The 17,651-nt window shown below is 40.3% G+C and overlaps 1 protein-coding gene across 1 annotated transcript in view; it reads left to right on the plus strand.

The window, feature by feature from the left end:
- Positions 1–17,651, plus strand: part of ELAVL2 (ELAV like RNA binding protein 2) — a 78,669-nt gene that overhangs the window by 22,090 nt on the left and 38,928 nt on the right. The gene's annotated exons all lie outside the window — the stretch shown is intronic.

The raw sequence follows: 17,651 nt of genomic DNA on the forward strand, positions 1-17,651 counted from the left end.
CTTCCCTGGTGGCTCAGACGGTAAAGCGTCTGTCTACAATGCGGGAGACCTGGGTTCCATCCCTGGGTCAGGAAGATCCGCTGGAGAAGAAAATGGCAATCCACTCCAGTACTATTGCCTGGAAAATCCCATGGAGAGGAGCCTGGTAGGCTACAGTCCATGGGGTCGCAAAGAGTCAGACACAACTGAACGACTTCACTTTGCTTTCCTTTCCTGCATTGCCAGTAATCCTCTAGGCTTTGCATCCTGACTGTTTTTCAGGGCAACAGTGTTCCCTCCTTTGAACCTGTTAAATTTGTCATGTCTGTAATAAATGAATGCCCAAGAGAACTGCTTACTCGCCCTGAGACTTTACTTTGAGGAAAACAAAGGCTATCGGTAAAGATGTTTGTCACTGTTTTGTGAGGTATGTATGAATGTGTATTTTATAAAGTCATTTGTCCCTGTCTTTCAAATAGTTGACTCGTATTGATCCACATTGTTGTTGTTGGAGGGAAACCAAAGTTCAAGTGTAATTATGCAAAAATCATAGGTGCAGTGAAGCTAATTAATAATATTCCCTCCTAAGTAACATCTTGTGACTTCTCTCCCATTTCATTATGTTTTGTGGTCAGCCCTTTCCTCCTTGAGTGTTGCCAAGAACTACCTGAAGAATGGCTGAGATGACCAGTAGTAATGGCATTGCTAGTGATGATTCAGTTGACCTTTCTGGGTGTTTCTTCTCTAGCTTTTGATCTTCAGAGGTCAGTGATGCTTGGTGGCTGCTGTTGTTTATAGCAGCTGATGAGAGTCATAGACCTTATAGAAAAACAAGCTTACTTGTGAATGACCTCCATTTATTCCCTCTGCTTACTTAGTCATCATTTAATTAAAACCCCTTGGTGTCTAGTCTTGGGGGAATGTAGGTATGCTTACAGGTGTTACATCTCTGTCTTCCATGGTGTCAGTGGTATATCATCAGTCAATATCATTTTTTTTTTTGAACAGCTTTCAGTTCTCTTTGAAAAGATTAAACTCTAGTTTTTAATCTTTATTTTAGTATATTTATTTCTAACTAATCATTGATGCAGAATCATAACTTTTGTTTGAAATAATATCCAATCAATTTTATGTCCTTACCTTGCAGCCTCTTAGGATATTTATGTAAGCTTAAAGGATTAGAATGGGATATCTGTTCAAGTAGCTTTAAGTGAAAACACAGCATGAAGGTGAGAAGAAGGATGGTTTGGCCAGGATATTGCCAGGTTTTAGGAGATGATACAGAAAATCTTTGAATAACACCTTAATTAGGCTGTAGATTCTGCACTCTGAAATAAAAAATCCTGTGGGAATTGTTAAAGTTTAACTTAGCTCCTGGTCCCTTGATTCGAATTTCCTTAGAAATTTTGCTTCACTTTTATTTTTTTTAATCCTAGATGAAAATGATAGAAAATAAAAATTGAAGAACACCTTAGCTTTGTAAAGAATGATGAAATCGAGGGCTGAGGCAGCAGTCAAAATTGGGGAGTAATTATATCTTATGGTAAGATTTAAAATTTGACCAAGGACAATTATTTGATAAATTTGGTAACTAATATAGTTATCACTAGGATTAACTTTTAGTTTTTATTTCTGGATATTTCTTAACCAGGAGTCTTGAATTGCTAGGGAAGAGAAGAAATTATGGGTTAATTTCCATGTTTTAACAGTGGAAGGGCTATAATTAAGATAACCAAGTAGCATAGAATAGTTAATTAAATTTTTAAATTATATGTTCAGTGTAATCTTTCATATGCTGGAGGCTTATGAAAAATAATTTGCCTTGGTTTCTTGCTTCAAAAGAATGCTGTTTCGAACCAGTCAATCTTTATCTGAATCTTAAGTAAATCTCAGAGGTATCTGAGGTTTTTACACATACGCAAGTCACAACTGTAAGATGATAAAGCTTTTCAAACCATAAAACAAGTTCCACTTCCTTTAGTCTTGGATGTAGCATTTTAGGGAGGAGCAGAGGATCAAGACCCCAAATAAAGTATAGAAGGCTTTTGGGTTAAGGAGATGCGTTGCAATTCAGAGTATATGTGTGTGGTTTCTTGCTTGAAGATTGGTAATTTAGGTATATATGGACTATCTTAATAATGTTAGTATGGAGCATTACGTGATTTTTGGAAATAGGGCTTAACTAGTAAGTGATCTAGCAGCATACATAAAGTCTTCCAATTTTTCCCCCAAATAAAGGAGAATGGTTTGCAATATGTAATTATTTAGTGCCCTGCTCCTTTATAAATAGCAAGTAAGAAATTATCAGCAGCAAAACAGGAAAACACCTGGACACTGAGGGCTGTTGAATGCTGGAATAAGGTAAGGACTAGTGTTTGGTGAAATGTTCGTTTAAGTGTTGTACTTGTCGTCGAATACCTAGTGTTTTGTGTAACGTTCTCCAGCATAAGATGTTCCTTTAATGAAAGTGGCTTACTCTACTGCACAGGCCTGAAACTATTTGTGAAACTTAACTTGACAGGAGCAAGGTAGATGGTAGAGTCATAGGGGTGAGCATTAGAGTGCGCTTTTAGTCTGGCTTTTGTCACTGATGTATCATTTAATGGATCTAGGTCTTAGATGTAGCAGGAGGACATAAACTCCTTGGCCCCTTTTCTTTAGGGGACAGTTCAGTTCAGTCGCTCAGTCATTTCCGACTCTGTGACCCCATTGACTGCAGCATGCCAGGCCTCCCTGTCCATCACCAACTCCTGGAGTTTACTCACATTTATGTCCATTGAGTCGGTGATGCCGTCCAACCATCTCATCCTCTGTTGCCCCCCTTCTCCTCCTGCCTTCAGCCTTTCCGGGTGTCAAGGTCTTTTCAGGTGGCCAAAGTATTAGAGTTTCAGCTTCAGCATCAGTCCTTCCAATGAATATTCAGGACTCATTTCCTTTAGGATGGACTGGTTGGATCTCCTTGCTGTCCAAGGGACTCTCAAGAGTATTCTCCAACACCACAGTTCAAAAGCATCAATTCTTTGGTGCTCAGCTTTCTACATAGTCCAATTCTCACATCCATACATGACTACTGGAAAAACCATAACTCTGACTAGATGGACCTTTGTTGGCAAAGTAATGTCTCTGCTTTTAATATGCTGTCTAGGTTGGTCATAACTTTTCTTCCAGGAAGCAAGTGTCTTAATTTCATGGCTGCAATCACCATCTGCAGTGACTTTGGAGCCCAAAAAAATAAAGTCTGTCACTGGGATCTTAGTTTTCTGAATGTTGAGTTTTAAGCAAACGTTTTCACTCTCCTCTTTCACTTTCATCAAGAGGCTCTTTAGTTCTTCTTTGCTTTCTGCCATAAGGATGGTGTCATCTGCATATCTGAGGTTATTGATATTTCTCCAGGCAATCTTGATTCCAGCTTGTGATTCATCCAGCCCAGCATTTTGCATGATATACTCTGCATACAAATTAAATAAGCAGGGTGACAATACACAGCCTTGATGTAGTCCTTTCCTGATTTGGAACCAGTCTGTTGTTCCGTGTTCAGATCTAACTGTTGCTTCTTGACCTGCATACAGATTTCTCAGGATGCAGGTCAGGTGGTCTGGTATTTCCATCTCTTTAAGAATTTTCCTCAGTTTGTCTTGATCGACACAATCAAAGGCTTTGGCTTAGTCAATAAAGACCTACAAAGACCTTTAGGGGACACTTGGTGGCAAAAAGATGGATTCGTATGAATGAGAGCTCTTTTGTTAACTGTCTTTGCCTAGTTCTTGAAATGTGTTTGTAGAGTTGCTGTGAATTTTGTAATATGGCCCCCAGTAACGTAGAAGCTCTGTTTATAGATGTTACTTCTGCATCAGATGGTCCTTTGTACTAATCTGTTGCCATGAAAATACAACACCTTCCCCAGGAGTGAGCCTCATATGTGAGAATAAGCAAGTAGTTAAGCTTCTGTGTGATATGAAGGTGGCAGCTGCAGGAGCTAACCCATTTTGTATCTCTCTTTAGAAACCATCTGTTAATTGGGGGAGAGGTTGCGCTGGGGTCTCTGAGTGGTTTGCTGTAGCGTACCTGTCCCTTAGCACAAAACACAATGGATATTTATTTCTGTCAGGGCACCTCTTTGATTTAATTATAGCCATGGCTCCCATCGGACCTGCAGCCTTTACAGCTTTTACCATGTCCTGCTCAAGTTCCTCTGTAGATACTGTTCCATTGGGATTCTTTCCTCTTGACTGCTTCAGAGAGGGCCCTTTTAAAGTCCTTGAAGCTGTATCTGCAGTATTTAAATAGGTTTCCTTTATAGTCAGCATTTATACCCTAACCTGCCTAAACACAATTGGTCTGTTTGGGGATTTCTCCTAAGTATAAAAATCAGTGCTTTCGTGTGACTCTTTTAAGTTGAGGGGGAGGGAAAAAAACAAAACACCACCACACTCCTCATACTGTCTTGGAAATGTAACTGCCTTTTTTTATTAAATATAGACTAAACAAAATGTCCTGAACAAAAAGAAGGAAAATCATATGTTATTTATACCTAAATCTTTGTGCAGATTGGGGACAATGGATGTCCTTTGGAATTTTACTTCCTTTGTTGTTGCTAAAAATATCACTCATTTCATTCTGGTCTGTCTTTTTAAAATAAAATGAACTAAACTGGAGAACTGTCCCCAGAAGGAAGCCTTGTTACTTGTATGAAAGTGAAAGTGTTAGTTGCTCAGTCGTGTCCGACTCTCCACGACCCCATGGACTGTACCCCCGCCAGACTCCTCTGTCTGTGAAATTGTCCGGAGAGGAATACTGGAGTGCATTGCCATTCCCTTCTCCAAGGGAGCTTCCTGACCCAGGGATCGAACTTGTTCAGGTCTCTCGCACTGCATACAGATTGTTTACCATCTGAGCCACCAGGGAAGTCCTGGTGTTACTTGTTACTTGTATAGAGGATGCTTTATCAGTGATCCAGATAAGAAGGTGAAATGTTACCTGCTTTTACTTCATTTGAAACTTTTTGTTGTTGTTGTTTGTCGGCCACAACACGTGGCACATGAAATCTTAGTTCACTGACCAGGGGTTGAACCCATGCTCCCTGAATTGGGAACACAGCATCTTAACCACTGTACCAGCAGGGAGGTCCCAGACCTTTTTTCCACTTGATGATATGATGCTATGCAGTGTCTCCCCTAAAGGACACAGCCTTCCTTCTCCCTCTCTTTCTTTTTTGACTTGGTATCACCATATTATATGAAAAAGGGCTTAGGTACATGTGTGAATTCAGAAGGCCTGTATCACTTTGTGATTGCTACACAGAGTGTTAAAATAAGGTTTGTTAACACTTTATGCCCACTTAGGGTAGTTATTAACACTTTCACTCATAGCAAGGAGATCCAACGAGTCCATTCTGAAGGAAATCAGCCCTGGGATTTCTTTGGAAGGAATGATGCTGAAGCTGAAACTCCAGTACTTTGGCCACCTCATTCGAAGAGTTGACTCATTGGAAAAGACTCTGATGCTGGGAGGGATTGGGGGCAGGAGGAGAAGGGGACGACAGAAGATGAGATGGCTGGATGACATCACTGACTCGAGGGACGTGAGTCTGAGTGAACTCCAGGAGTTGGTGATGGACAGGGAGGCCTGGCGTGCTGCGATTCATGGGGTCGCAAAGAGTCGGACACGACTGAGCGACTGAACGGAACTGAATGGCTTAACGGTGTGGGAGAGGATTCAGATATAAGTGTTTTTTATAGCTTTGTAAAAGAGATCTCGGAAAATCGTAAGCCTTCCTTAGGGCAGTCATCTTGAGTTTTGCTCTTTTTTGACTGAGGGTTATCCTGTTAGATACCTGTGTGTGTGTGCTCATTCGCTTCAGTTGTGTCTGACTCTTTGTGACCCCGTGGACTATAGCCCGCCAGGCTCCTCTGTCCATGAGATTATCCTGGCAAGAATACTGGAGCAGGTTGCCATTTCCTTCTCCAGGGGATCTTCCTGACCTGGGGGTCAAACCCACATCTCTTGCATTGGAAGGCAGATTCTTTACCACTGAGCCAGCTGGGATACATAGTGAATGGGTATTTGAGAAGTTGTTGTATGGGTGTTCTGCATTAATGTCAGAGTATTAACCTAAGATTCTAAAGGTTCCTTGCGTCTTATTATTATGATGAAGGTGAGAAGTTATCACCAAGGAGCTTGAGGGGGTTGCCTTTAATACCCGTCCTGGCCCTTGATCTGAAAGGCCCTCTGGAGGGAAAACAGTACTTGTTCTGAAAGTTCAATTTTGGGTAAAAGGCCACTTGGATTGAATTAATTGTGCTCCTTTTCAGGTAAGAGTGCACTTGACAGAGGCTCAGTCAGTGGTAGTGTAAGCAGATTCTTGTGGAATAGACAAATTAGGAATAGAAGACTTGGGCTGAAATTTGTCCAGATGAGAAGTGAGCCATTTAGGATTGAGGTGATTTGTAGGGACTTGTGAAAGGTATTATGGGTGTTTAGCCTCTCATTTTTGCCTCTGTAGGGATCTGTGGAACCTTTTTGAAAGGAATTTGGGGTCCGATCCCCATTCTGGGCTGTTGCAGCTTCTTGCCCCGTGTTCTTCTTGCTCGTAGGTCTGCGTTTCCTCTTGATTGTCCAGCCGCCGGGTTAGCTCCCTTGGTTTGTCCGGTGTGTTTCGCGGTCACTCCCTGCTGGGTGTCTCCTGCAGTCTAACCTCTACAGAGCTTCGCGTGGGGAGGCCCCTGTTCCCAGTGCCTGCTTCTCAGCTCTGTACAGACCACTTGTGTTCAGTGTGTCTTTCGTCTAACCAACTCCTCTGTGCTTCTCTACCAGTTAGCTCTTCTCCTTATGCCTGTTTCCACAGTTGCTCTGTCAAGAAACTTCTAAATTTCATCTCTTCTATTTCAAATGACTGAATAAAGCGTTCTCTTCAGGTTCTTCCTGGTTAAGCATGAAATGCCAGTGATTAAATATAGGTGTTCTGTGTTTATTAAGTGCCATCTCTCTTGTTTCGTCTTTGCATCTCTCTTGTTTATCGTCTTGCTTTAAATTTTTGAGCTAAGATCTTAGAGGGCAGACCATGTGGTATTGATCCCACCTGCTTTTCTACAGCTAGAAAACCATGCTAGGCGTGTGAAAGCATTTTAATGCAATCTGCTGACGAGGGAAGCGTCATGTGTGGGAGACGAATTTGGCAGTAGCAACCATGTTTGGCTTTAGCCATAAGAATTGCTTTCTGAGTTTCTGGAAAAGAAGTATGTAAATTAAGTCCTGTTTTAAATGAATATTTTTATAATGTGGAGATCTCTAATCTATTTGGTGGTGATGGATTTGTTTTGAAGGTTGAAGTGGTTTGTGCACCTGTGGGGGTGATGAACTATTTCTTGTTCTTTTTTTTTTCTTGTATATCCAGTGTCTTGATGGATTGAGAAAGAATGGTAACATTCCAGTGAGTCAAAACATGACAGAGAACAAGCAAAACAATGCAGGTGTATTTGGAGACTGTAAATATCCTGGTTGAAGAGTTGTGTACTTTGGATGCACAGGAGTCTGCCTCAAAATAATTCCTAAGCTTGGCCAAAGGCAGTGAAATGTATGCTGAAAAGACTGGGTTTGGATAAGTCAATACTAGTTTCAAGAAGTAGCTTCCATGTACCAGCTACCTCTATGCCTTTGAGCAAGTTAGTTAATATACCAGGACCTCCATGTTTTTATCTGTAAAATGGGTACACATGTATCTATACAGAGCTTTGTTTTGAGAATTAAGTATGACGGCTCTATGTTAATAAAAGTCTCATAAGTTGCTTGTTCAGTTCAGTTGCTCAGTTGTGTCCGACTCTTTGTGACCCCATGAATCTCAGCACGCCAGGCCTCCCTGTCCATCACCAACTCCCGGAGTTTACCCAAATTCATGTCCATTGAGTCGGTGATGCCATCTAACCATCTCATCCTCTGTTGTCCCTTTCTCCTCCTGCCTTCAGTCTCTCCCAACATCAGGGTCTTTTCCAATGAGTCAGCTTTTCGCAGGAGGTGGCCAAAATATTGGAGTTTCAGCTTCAACATCAGTTCTTCCAATGAACACCCAGGACTGGTCTCCTTTAGGATGGACTGGTTGGATCTCCTTGCAGTCCAAGGGACTCTCAAAGAGTCTTCTCCAACACCACAGTTCAAAAGCATCAATTCTTCGGCACTCAGCTTTCTTTATAGTTAACTCTCGCATCCATACGTGACTACTGGAAAAACAATAGCCTTGACTAGACAGACCTTTGTTGGCAAAGTGATGTCTCTGCTTTTTAATATGCTCTCTAGGTTGGTCATAACTTTGCTTCCGAGGAGTAAGCAAGCGTCTTTTAATTTCATGGCTTCAGTCACCATCTGCGGTGATTTTGAGCCCAAAAAGTTGCTTGATCGCAGTTGATAATTAGGTACTGTTTGCTTCCAGACACCTAGATAAAAGCACCTATGGGACAGTGGGAACAGACTTTGACCCCAGGCTTACCAGGCTTTCCCAATTGAAAGGTCTTGGCTGATGAACCTTGAACTTTTGGGTGAGTGAGAGATTTATTTATTTTAAATCATGTGGACCTGGTAGGATTTGCATGTTTCCCATTCTTCTGGACGAAACACCACAGAGCTCTCTATAGTGGTCTGCAAGACTCTCATACAGTTTCAGACAGGTTACTGGGCTAGTTATAGTGTTTAGGGCCTTAAAGTAGTTTTATTGTAATACCTGAATAAAACAAATGTCTTACAAAGAGAGAAACACATTAAGAAACTGTACTGCTTTTCGATGGACACAGATTACTGACCTCCGTGTGTGTACATAGATGGGCACCAGCTGGTAGTGCAGGCAACAGCAGATACCCTCTTCACTGCTGCAGTTATTAACTGGTTTCTCGTTCCCCTCTTTACTGCAATAATATTTTGAGGAATATAATCCCCTGGCCCTCACCTCAAATCATATTTATTTGAAGAACTCCATTGCTTTTCAAGTAAGCACAAGATAAAGCGGATTACACAGCCCCTTTTTGTGTGTGTGCGGCAGGGGAGAGTTAATTATAATTAAGAAAGAAATGAAACTATTGCAGCAGACTCAGATCTTAACTTACGAGTTGATTTTGTCTTAGCTCAGGGTATGTTAATATCCTAACTTTTTTTGAACTCTAGGGTCTGACTTTCTGGCCAACTAACAGTTTTTTGGCTTTTGTTCTCACCATGGGGATAGCTCCAGCATTTGAAGGTAGGCTTGCTGATTTTTCTTTAGGAGCTACTATGTAAATAAATCAGTGAGTAATGAGAACTGGGCTTTTTTTTTGACAATGGTCTTGAGATGCTGTAATATCTTAACTTTTTCTCAAGCTGGAGAACCTGGTCCAAGTTAAAATATTCCCCTAAAATGTGTGGACTAGAGGAACTAGTTTATTTTCCCACTTTAAGTAAAGATCATATTTCCTAATCTTCCTGGCCTTGGAAGCAAGACATGTTAGTATCCATGTGCACTACTTGAGAATTTAGAGGATTTAATATGCTGTACTCAGAAGCCTAAGACTGGATTATGTAGGAGTTCTTAATGTTGCCTAAAATGGTGATATATTAAGAAACCCACAGTTTTGCCGACTTAAGCAAGGTCACACTGCATTGCCAGCAGATTCATCATTATTGGGACTGGAACTATAGGAAAATGGAGCTTTACCAGTTGTATAATCAGAGGACAGATATGGCCATTAAAATTAACTCAGTAGGAAAACACTGCTGCCGAGGCCGTTAACTGCTCCCTCTCGGATTAGGAGTAGTATTTACCAAACGATTACTATTTACAACTTTGATTTCAGCAGAAAAGGTATGATTTAAACTCTTCTGTGTTATTGCAGTATATCTGTGAAGTCCTGAAAACCATTTTAAATTTGGGCACTTAAGTCTCAGGCCAGCTTTATTAGCATTTGAGTGGAAGATGAGTCTTCGAGTGAGCCATCTGTTTTCTGTATTATGTGAGTGTCTAGGTTGAATTCTCCATCCTGGTGATAATCCCTGTTAATGTCCTTTGGGAAACTGGTAAAAATGCTCCGAGCTTTCAAGGGAGTCTGGCTTGATCTGTAGTAACAGGATCACAGCAGTTCTCTGCCTCATAGGTTGATCTTTCCTGTTAGAGGGTGGTGGGAAGGACCTGTTCAATTTGACCTGAGTTAGTTGAATGTTTAAATGGAAGGACTTCCTGCTTCTGGCATGCTGCATCTGAGGAGGCTTGGGCTAAGTCAGGAATTAAAATTTGGAGAGAAATGTGACTAGAGAAGATTGCATTCCTCTGTTCTCCAGGCTTCTCTCAAGGCTTTCCCCGGATGTGTGGTCCCCACATGGCCTCGTTCACAGGAAATCTGAGCTATTAAGACAGCGCCTTTGTCAAGTCTGGTGCCCCTTGTTTCGGTGCCAGAGTTGCGGTGCACAGCCTGTCTGAACAGACACACAAGACCAGTGCCCAAGAACAGAAAGTCCATCTGAAGCAACACAGCACATTTGCAACTTTACTGTGGGGTGGGGGGCAGGGAAGGATGATGTTACGGTGTTAGAATGAGGGAAAGGGGTTTGGTCTGTCTTTAAAAATGAAAATTGTCCCCCTTGAAGTGAAAACTTGTTTTCATAAATATCATTTTTTTTTTTGCTGTTTGTTAAGGGATTAAAGGATGCAGCTTTATATAGGGACCATGTTTAGAGACAGTGAATCTTCTCAATCTGCCTTTTTTTTTTTTTTTAAAGTGTTACATTATTAGACCTCAGCTTGCAAATAGTCTTGCTTGTCAGAGAGGACCATAGTGACCTGTTTCTGCTTCCTGGGGCATTTAGAAAAGAGTCATGCTGCTTTTGTCTTTTTTTTATTTCATAAAACATTACTGCTGCTCTAAATAAAATAATAGATACACATCAATCAGCATAGTCACCTTTTATTGTTGATTCAACTACTAGGTTTTTACAGAATTCACTCTGCATTTTATTTGACTTGTACATGAATAGTCTCAGCAGACTTAATTATATTAGTGAAAAAGCACTTTCAACAAAATTATATGCTGACATCCCATAATTCATACTTACAGATTTGTGAAACAGATTTATGTAAATCTATCAAATTACTCTAGGTGACATTATTTTTTTTAAATTGAGATTTCATTTAAATAGTATTTGTAGAAAATTTTCATATGAAAAGTTTTATATGAACTGTTTGAAAAGGAATGTATCTCTCATCACTCCCTTAGAAAGACAGAATTCTGTCACATTTGAGCATCTTGTCTCCTTTTGTTCTGTAACCATCTGGTGCGATGTAGGGACATGGATGGGGAGCATGTTTATAAGGGCATCTCTCTTCTCAACCGTAAGTTCCTGGAAGGCAGATGACTGTTTCTTGATTTGTTCATCCTTTCCACCCCCGCCTCCATTAGCTTGTTCGTTCATTCATTGTTTCAGTGAGCATGTTAATAATCTGTGCTAGGGTCTTCTATATCAGGATCTATGCTCAGCTTGCCCTTGCTCAACAGTCTGTGCGATGGGATGTCCAAACTGACTCAGTACCCGTATGTAGTAAGATAAAGGTGGATAATACAAGGGCTGTGGAAGGACTAGGAAAGGGCACTGAACAGTGAGCACTGGGGGTGAAACAAATTACAACAGGAAAAGGTCTCAGAGAAAGCCTTCGAGCAGCGCTCCCCAACCTTTTTGGCACCAGGGACCGGTTTTGTGGAAGACAGTTCTTCCATGGACCTGGGTGAGGGGGCTAGTTTTAGGATAATTCAAGTACATTACATTTATTGTGCATTTCGGAGAGTTGGACCATAAAGAAAACTGGGGCCCGAAGAACTGATGCTTCTAAACTGTGGTGTTGGGGAAGACTCTTGAGAGTCCCTTGGACTGCAAGGAGATCAAACCAGTCCATCCTAAAAGAGATCAGTCCTGAATATTCATTGGAAGGACTGATGCTGAAGCTGAAACTCTAATACTTTGGCCACCTGATGGGAATAACTGACTCATTAGAAAAGACCCTGATGCTGGGAAAGATTAAAGGCTGGAGGAGAAGGGGACAACAGAGGATGAGATGGTTGGATGGCATCACCAACTCTATGGACATGAGTTTGAGCAAGCTCCAGGAGTTGGTGATGGACAGGGAAGCCGGGTGTGCTGCAGTCCGTGGGGTCGCAAAGAGTTGGACACGATTTAGCGACCAAACTGAACTTAATTTCTATTATCATTACATGAACTCTACCTCAGATCATCAGGCATTAGATCCCAGAGATTGGGGACCGCTGTCCTAGAGGAGTAGATGTGTATTCCTGGCACAGGGAACTGAATATGAGTTTCTGGGTATCCATACTTGTAGGAGTCCTGGAAGTAAGCAAGAAGCTGATGATGACCTTGGAAACCAGATTATGATTGGGATTTTCTTCTAGAAAGACTAGTTTGGGAATTAACAGGCTTCTAGGGAAGGGATAATGGTTAGGATACTGTAGCAGTAATCCATGTTAGAATAATATGTGAGGACCTGTGTACTAATGCCTGGTGGGGTGGGAGGGTTGGAGGGGTGGGGCAGAGTTAGCTGGTAGAACAAATAGAATGTGATACCCCAGTGGTAGAAGGTGCACTGAAATGAATCTGCTTACACAGCCTCTCTAATAAGACTATGAGCTACTTCCTTCAGGTCTTGGATCAAAAGTTACATTCAGGCCGGGGCCCACTCTCATCATTATATTTAGGTCAGAGGCCCTGATCCCGTACCCCCAGCTCTCTACTCTGCTTCTTTTTTCCTCTTTAGCCCTTATTTTCTTGTAGTATATACTGTAGAGCTTGTGCTTTTGTTGTTTCCTAACCAGAATATAAAGTGTATAAAAAGGCATTTTGTGTCTCTGCTGTATTCTCCAGGATTAGCAAAAAGTAGCTTTTCTAAAATCATTGAACAAATGAATGCTGAATGTTGGTGAAAAATATGTAAGCTGACTTTTAAATACAGAACTTTATTTTTCACAATTCCATGTTGAGAATGATCTCACTTAATATTGGTTGGATAAAATTAAATTAATGTACCAGGTTTGTAATCAAGAATTATGGTGATCTATTGCCTTTGCCTTTAAACCTGAGGGGGTAATTTGATATTCGGAACATTGGTAGTAATTTGAAATAGAAAAGACTAAATAAAGTGACCTTTGAATTAAATGGGTTCAGAAGATTGTGTATTTTTAATTAAAATATGCAATTAAAATTTTAATTAAAGTGTGCTATTAAAAGCAATGTAGGTGGCAAGGGAACGGCTGCAGCTTTGAGTTATGCACAGTTTGGGATAAATTGGAGTTTACTGTGTTTCCCACTAGCACTTTGTCACTGAACAGATTCTCTTCCTGTTTTCCTCTTCCTGCTCTGACCTCCCTGCAGCTCAGTGCACCTCAGCTGCATTCAGAGACCCTTGGAGTGTTTCAGCTCTCTGCTTTAGATCACTTGACCATGGTTCTAAGCAGCCTGTTTATAACTGTTCTCCTTATGCCAAGGAGCAGTTTGTAAGGGATTTTTCTGTCTTTTGTGAGGAAGCCATCCTTCTCTGTGGCATGTATTTAGATTAAAAAGAAGGGTGCGAAACAAAAGCCATTCACATTCACACACTATACAGAATACCATGTGCTGAAGTGCAGTATTGACCTGGAGTTTAAGGACCTACTTGAAGTCATAGGCCTATGACTGTTCAGAAAGCTTCCTCTGTAGTGACGTTCTAGAATCCCTGCCACGGCTGTTAGGACCAAGGCTAAGATGAATGGTTTCAAAGTCTCTGAGGACCATGGGGCCACAGGTAGCTTCACAGGACTAGTAAAGTTGACCTTATTCTTGATGTTCAGCTACCAGAGGTTCTTTTTTACTTCTAAAGACAGGATTTATTGGTTTGAAGGCTTTTTTGGGGGGGTGAGCCTTGGCTTTGTTATTTTGTTCAGAATTTCTTTTGATCATGGTGGTTTCTGTAATTGTTATACTTGGAATTTAAATGTAGAGCTTTATAAGTTTTTTAAAGAAGTGATTTTTGGTTTTGAGATTGTCAATATGCACATTCTAAATTCAGAATGACTTGAAAAATAGATTTGGAGGATATGGATAAATGATGCTTGGTTTTCAAGCCTTCCTTGGTAGTTTATGACTGTTACTAGCTGATGTATACAAAAGTGGGAGAAAGTGGTTCCAGGCTAAATATTTTTTCCTTGATGTTTGACTCCCTTCTGCTTTTATTTTTAAAAAATCTGCATTCATAATAACCTGAAACAGGCACTGTATAAACCAGGTGACTTTACACTGTCATAGGAATAACAGCGTAAAAATTCATATATACTGAAATTGATACTTGCACAAGAAGTACTGGAATTTAAGACAGTAGGCAGCTGTCTCAAAACTACTTTTTTTTTGGTAGAGCTCTGTTAGAAAATGCGTGGTTACATTATATTTCAAGCATACTGAAGATGGTCCAGGTTCATATATAAACTAGTCGTGAATTGAGAGAAGAACATAGTGTTTGAGATTCTTGGATTCGAGTTCTGATGACTACTTTCTGCTTGGTTTTTTTTTTTTTTTTCTCTTTGGTTTGAGGATACTGATCGACCTTACCCAGCTTCAGATACCATTACTTCCTTACAGAAGAAGAATGAGTATCTCACAAGATCAATGTGAGGCTAAAATTAAACACTAAAACACCACACAGCTGAAAAATGAGAATGGGGAGAGGCTTGCCTATCTTCATATCATTTGTGATGCCTTTATATATTTTAAGCATTCAGTACATGTTTGCTGACTTGATTAGCTCACTTGAAAATGAAAATCTGTGAAGTTACTAACTCCCTTATAGTTCCAGTGCCAACATGTTAGTGCGTCTACTGCAGTGGATTTAGGAATGAAGCCGTTTAGCAGCAATTATCTCCTTTCATATTATTTTGCTTAGGGTGGTGATAACATTTTGCTTACCTTAAATACTAATTGATGAGTGTTGCTCTTCCTAATACCAGCACTAAACAACTTAGAAACTTTGTGTCAGAGAGCTTGTTTAGGGATTAATATCGTTTGAGTGTACTCAGTTTCCAATAGTTGAAATTTGGTTGACTCATCATTAAAGCTAGCCATGGCTGCTTGAGGCGGTCAGATCAAAGACTCATTCAGTGGCTAGGTCATCTGATGGTGACATGGATGACATCAAAAAGTGTTAGTCACTCAGTCGTGCCCAACTCTTTGGGATCCCATGGACTGTATGTAGCCTGCCAGGTTCCTCTGTCAATGGAATTTCCCTGGCAAGAATACTGGAGTTGGTTGCCATTCCCTTCTCCAAGGGATCTTCCGAACCCAGGGATGGAACTCTGGTCTGCTGCATTGCAGGCATATTCTTTACTATCTGAGCCACCAGGGAAGCCATTGATGACATTGCCTTTGGGTAGATGAGGAACAGCCACTGTGCTTCTCATTTGCGCATTTAGCGAACTTTTTGAGTGTCCCCAGCATGCTAGGAGTAAGAGCTTAGAGGAAGGGCAAGAGATGGCTAAGCAGACAGGATTTTGACTTTACCCAGCAACACAACTCCAGCAGGCCCCTGCTGCGCCAGAGAGTGACTTCAGTAGGCAATAAACTGTTCCTCTGAAGTGATGAATAACTTGAAGAATTTAGAAGAAAGACATCTACTAATATTTTAAAAGTGCATCTGTCAAAAGGCAGGCAGTCTTTATTGCAGAGTCACTTCGTACCCAGACCATTAGCACCTGGCCCTTCTTAGGGCTCCCAGAATCCTTATTTGCAGTCTCAGATTCTCTCTCACTATTAAAACTGTGATTTTCAGCCTTGAGTACATGTGTTAGAGTCACTAGGATTTAAGAAACCTGGTTTGTAATAGACCAATTAAAAAAAAAAATGGGGGAAAGGGACTCAGACACCAGTTTTTATTTATTTTTTTAAGTGCTGTGGATGATTCCAGTGTGCCAAGATTGAGAAAGGACTTTGATTAGAAACTGGTAAAATGTAAGTGTTAGTGTGGTGCCAACAGATAGGAGAAATGGACTCAGTGCTTGTACAGTTGATAATTTGGTTTATTTTGTTATAGAATAGCAACGTGGAAAACCACCCAGTGTTCACTCTGCGTTTCCTTCCCCTGTTGTTTTGGTTTAATTTTAAATGAATGTGTGTAAACTCCTTAACATGTAGTGGATGTTATTTTTCCTTCATTTTTTCACTGGAGGGGTCTATCTCCATTGATAGTGAAAGTTCTCATCACTGACTCAGCAGTCTCATTGGGTAGGAATTATCCTTATTCTAGAAATAAGGAGGTTAATGACTCAGAGAGGTTAAGTTGTTTCTTCAAAGTCATACAGCTGGTAAACAGTGGAGCCAGGATTAGAATTTATGTGTGTTTATCTTCTAGCCCATATTCTTTCCGTCATAAAGTGCTTCCTTGAGCAGCTTTTTTAATGTTCAGCCAGTTTGAATCCTGCTCAGTGATAACAGAACTGCAACACATTTCATGAGAGGCCACTATGCATGCAGTAGACACATGATAAGTGTCAAATTAGAAAAAAAGCTGAATGCTTAAAACTTCAGTGATTCACATGCAACTTTAAGAAATCACATCTTTGAGTAAATCGCAATTTCTGTGAGTAGTGTGAGGAAAAAAATTTATGAACTGAGTTTTAGGTCTCCCCTCACCCCCTTTTATAAAAACAGGAAAAAATGTTTGATTAAAGAGTATAAGTTAGTAGTGATTATCCCCTCAAAATGATAGTGGTCCTCAAAATATAATCACAAGTTTTCATGGTTATTAGGTATTATATTTAGTCTTCTCTCTCTCTCTCTCTGTATACATGTGAGGAACCACGTTAGGAAAACCAGAGTGGCCTTTCTAAATACCTGTATTCACAAATACTTAGACTTAAGGGTACCACTTAAAAGAAAAAATATTCTCTCACTTTGCTGTGAAATTGATCCAAAAATGGTAGTTTATAGAAAGCATTTGGACCTTTACTGGGAATCTTCCAGGAAACCCTCAGTTGGTTTGGTTTGACTTTTAGTAGACTAAACCTTTTAATGACCATTTTTGTCACCACCTTTTTAGTATTTTTCATCTTGTCAAACTGAGAAACTTTCCTTTAGTTGAAAAATGGAGACCTTTAGGGTTGACTTTACTTGTCTGTGCATTCCATTGATTCCAATCTCTTGTTACTTCCTGTTCCCTGAGAATCGGGACACATCAGTGAGCCAAGGACGAGAGGTCTCAGATGATGGATAAAAGCAACAACAGACTCATTTAGAAGCAACTCTTTATTCCAAAATTTTTCTGTTATGTTATTTTTATGTTTTTTCTTTTCTTTTCCATATATTCTTACGGGTTTGTATGTCTTCAGCCATGAATCTTTGTATTCATATTTCCCTTTATTCCTTAGCTAGGCTTTCAGACCCCTTTAGTAAATTGGGTTTAGTTTATTTGAATAAGCTCTTCTCTAAAATTAATGTACTTATGCGCACACACACATAGATTACATGTATACACACACACACTCATGATTCTCCACTATTTTAGACTCTGAAATAATTGTACTTGGTAAAGGCTGTAAATTTATCAGGGTAATGTGTACAGAACACTGACAGATTCTTGGTTGATGCTTTTTACTTTCCAATTTTATGTGTAAGGAAACTGAAGCTGAACAAGTCGT

Source organism: Budorcas taxicolor, chromosome 8 (genome assembly GCF_023091745.1).
Source record: "Budorcas taxicolor isolate Tak-1 chromosome 8, Takin1.1, whole genome shotgun sequence".
NCBI lineage: Eukaryota > Metazoa > Chordata > Mammalia > Artiodactyla > Bovidae > Budorcas > Budorcas taxicolor.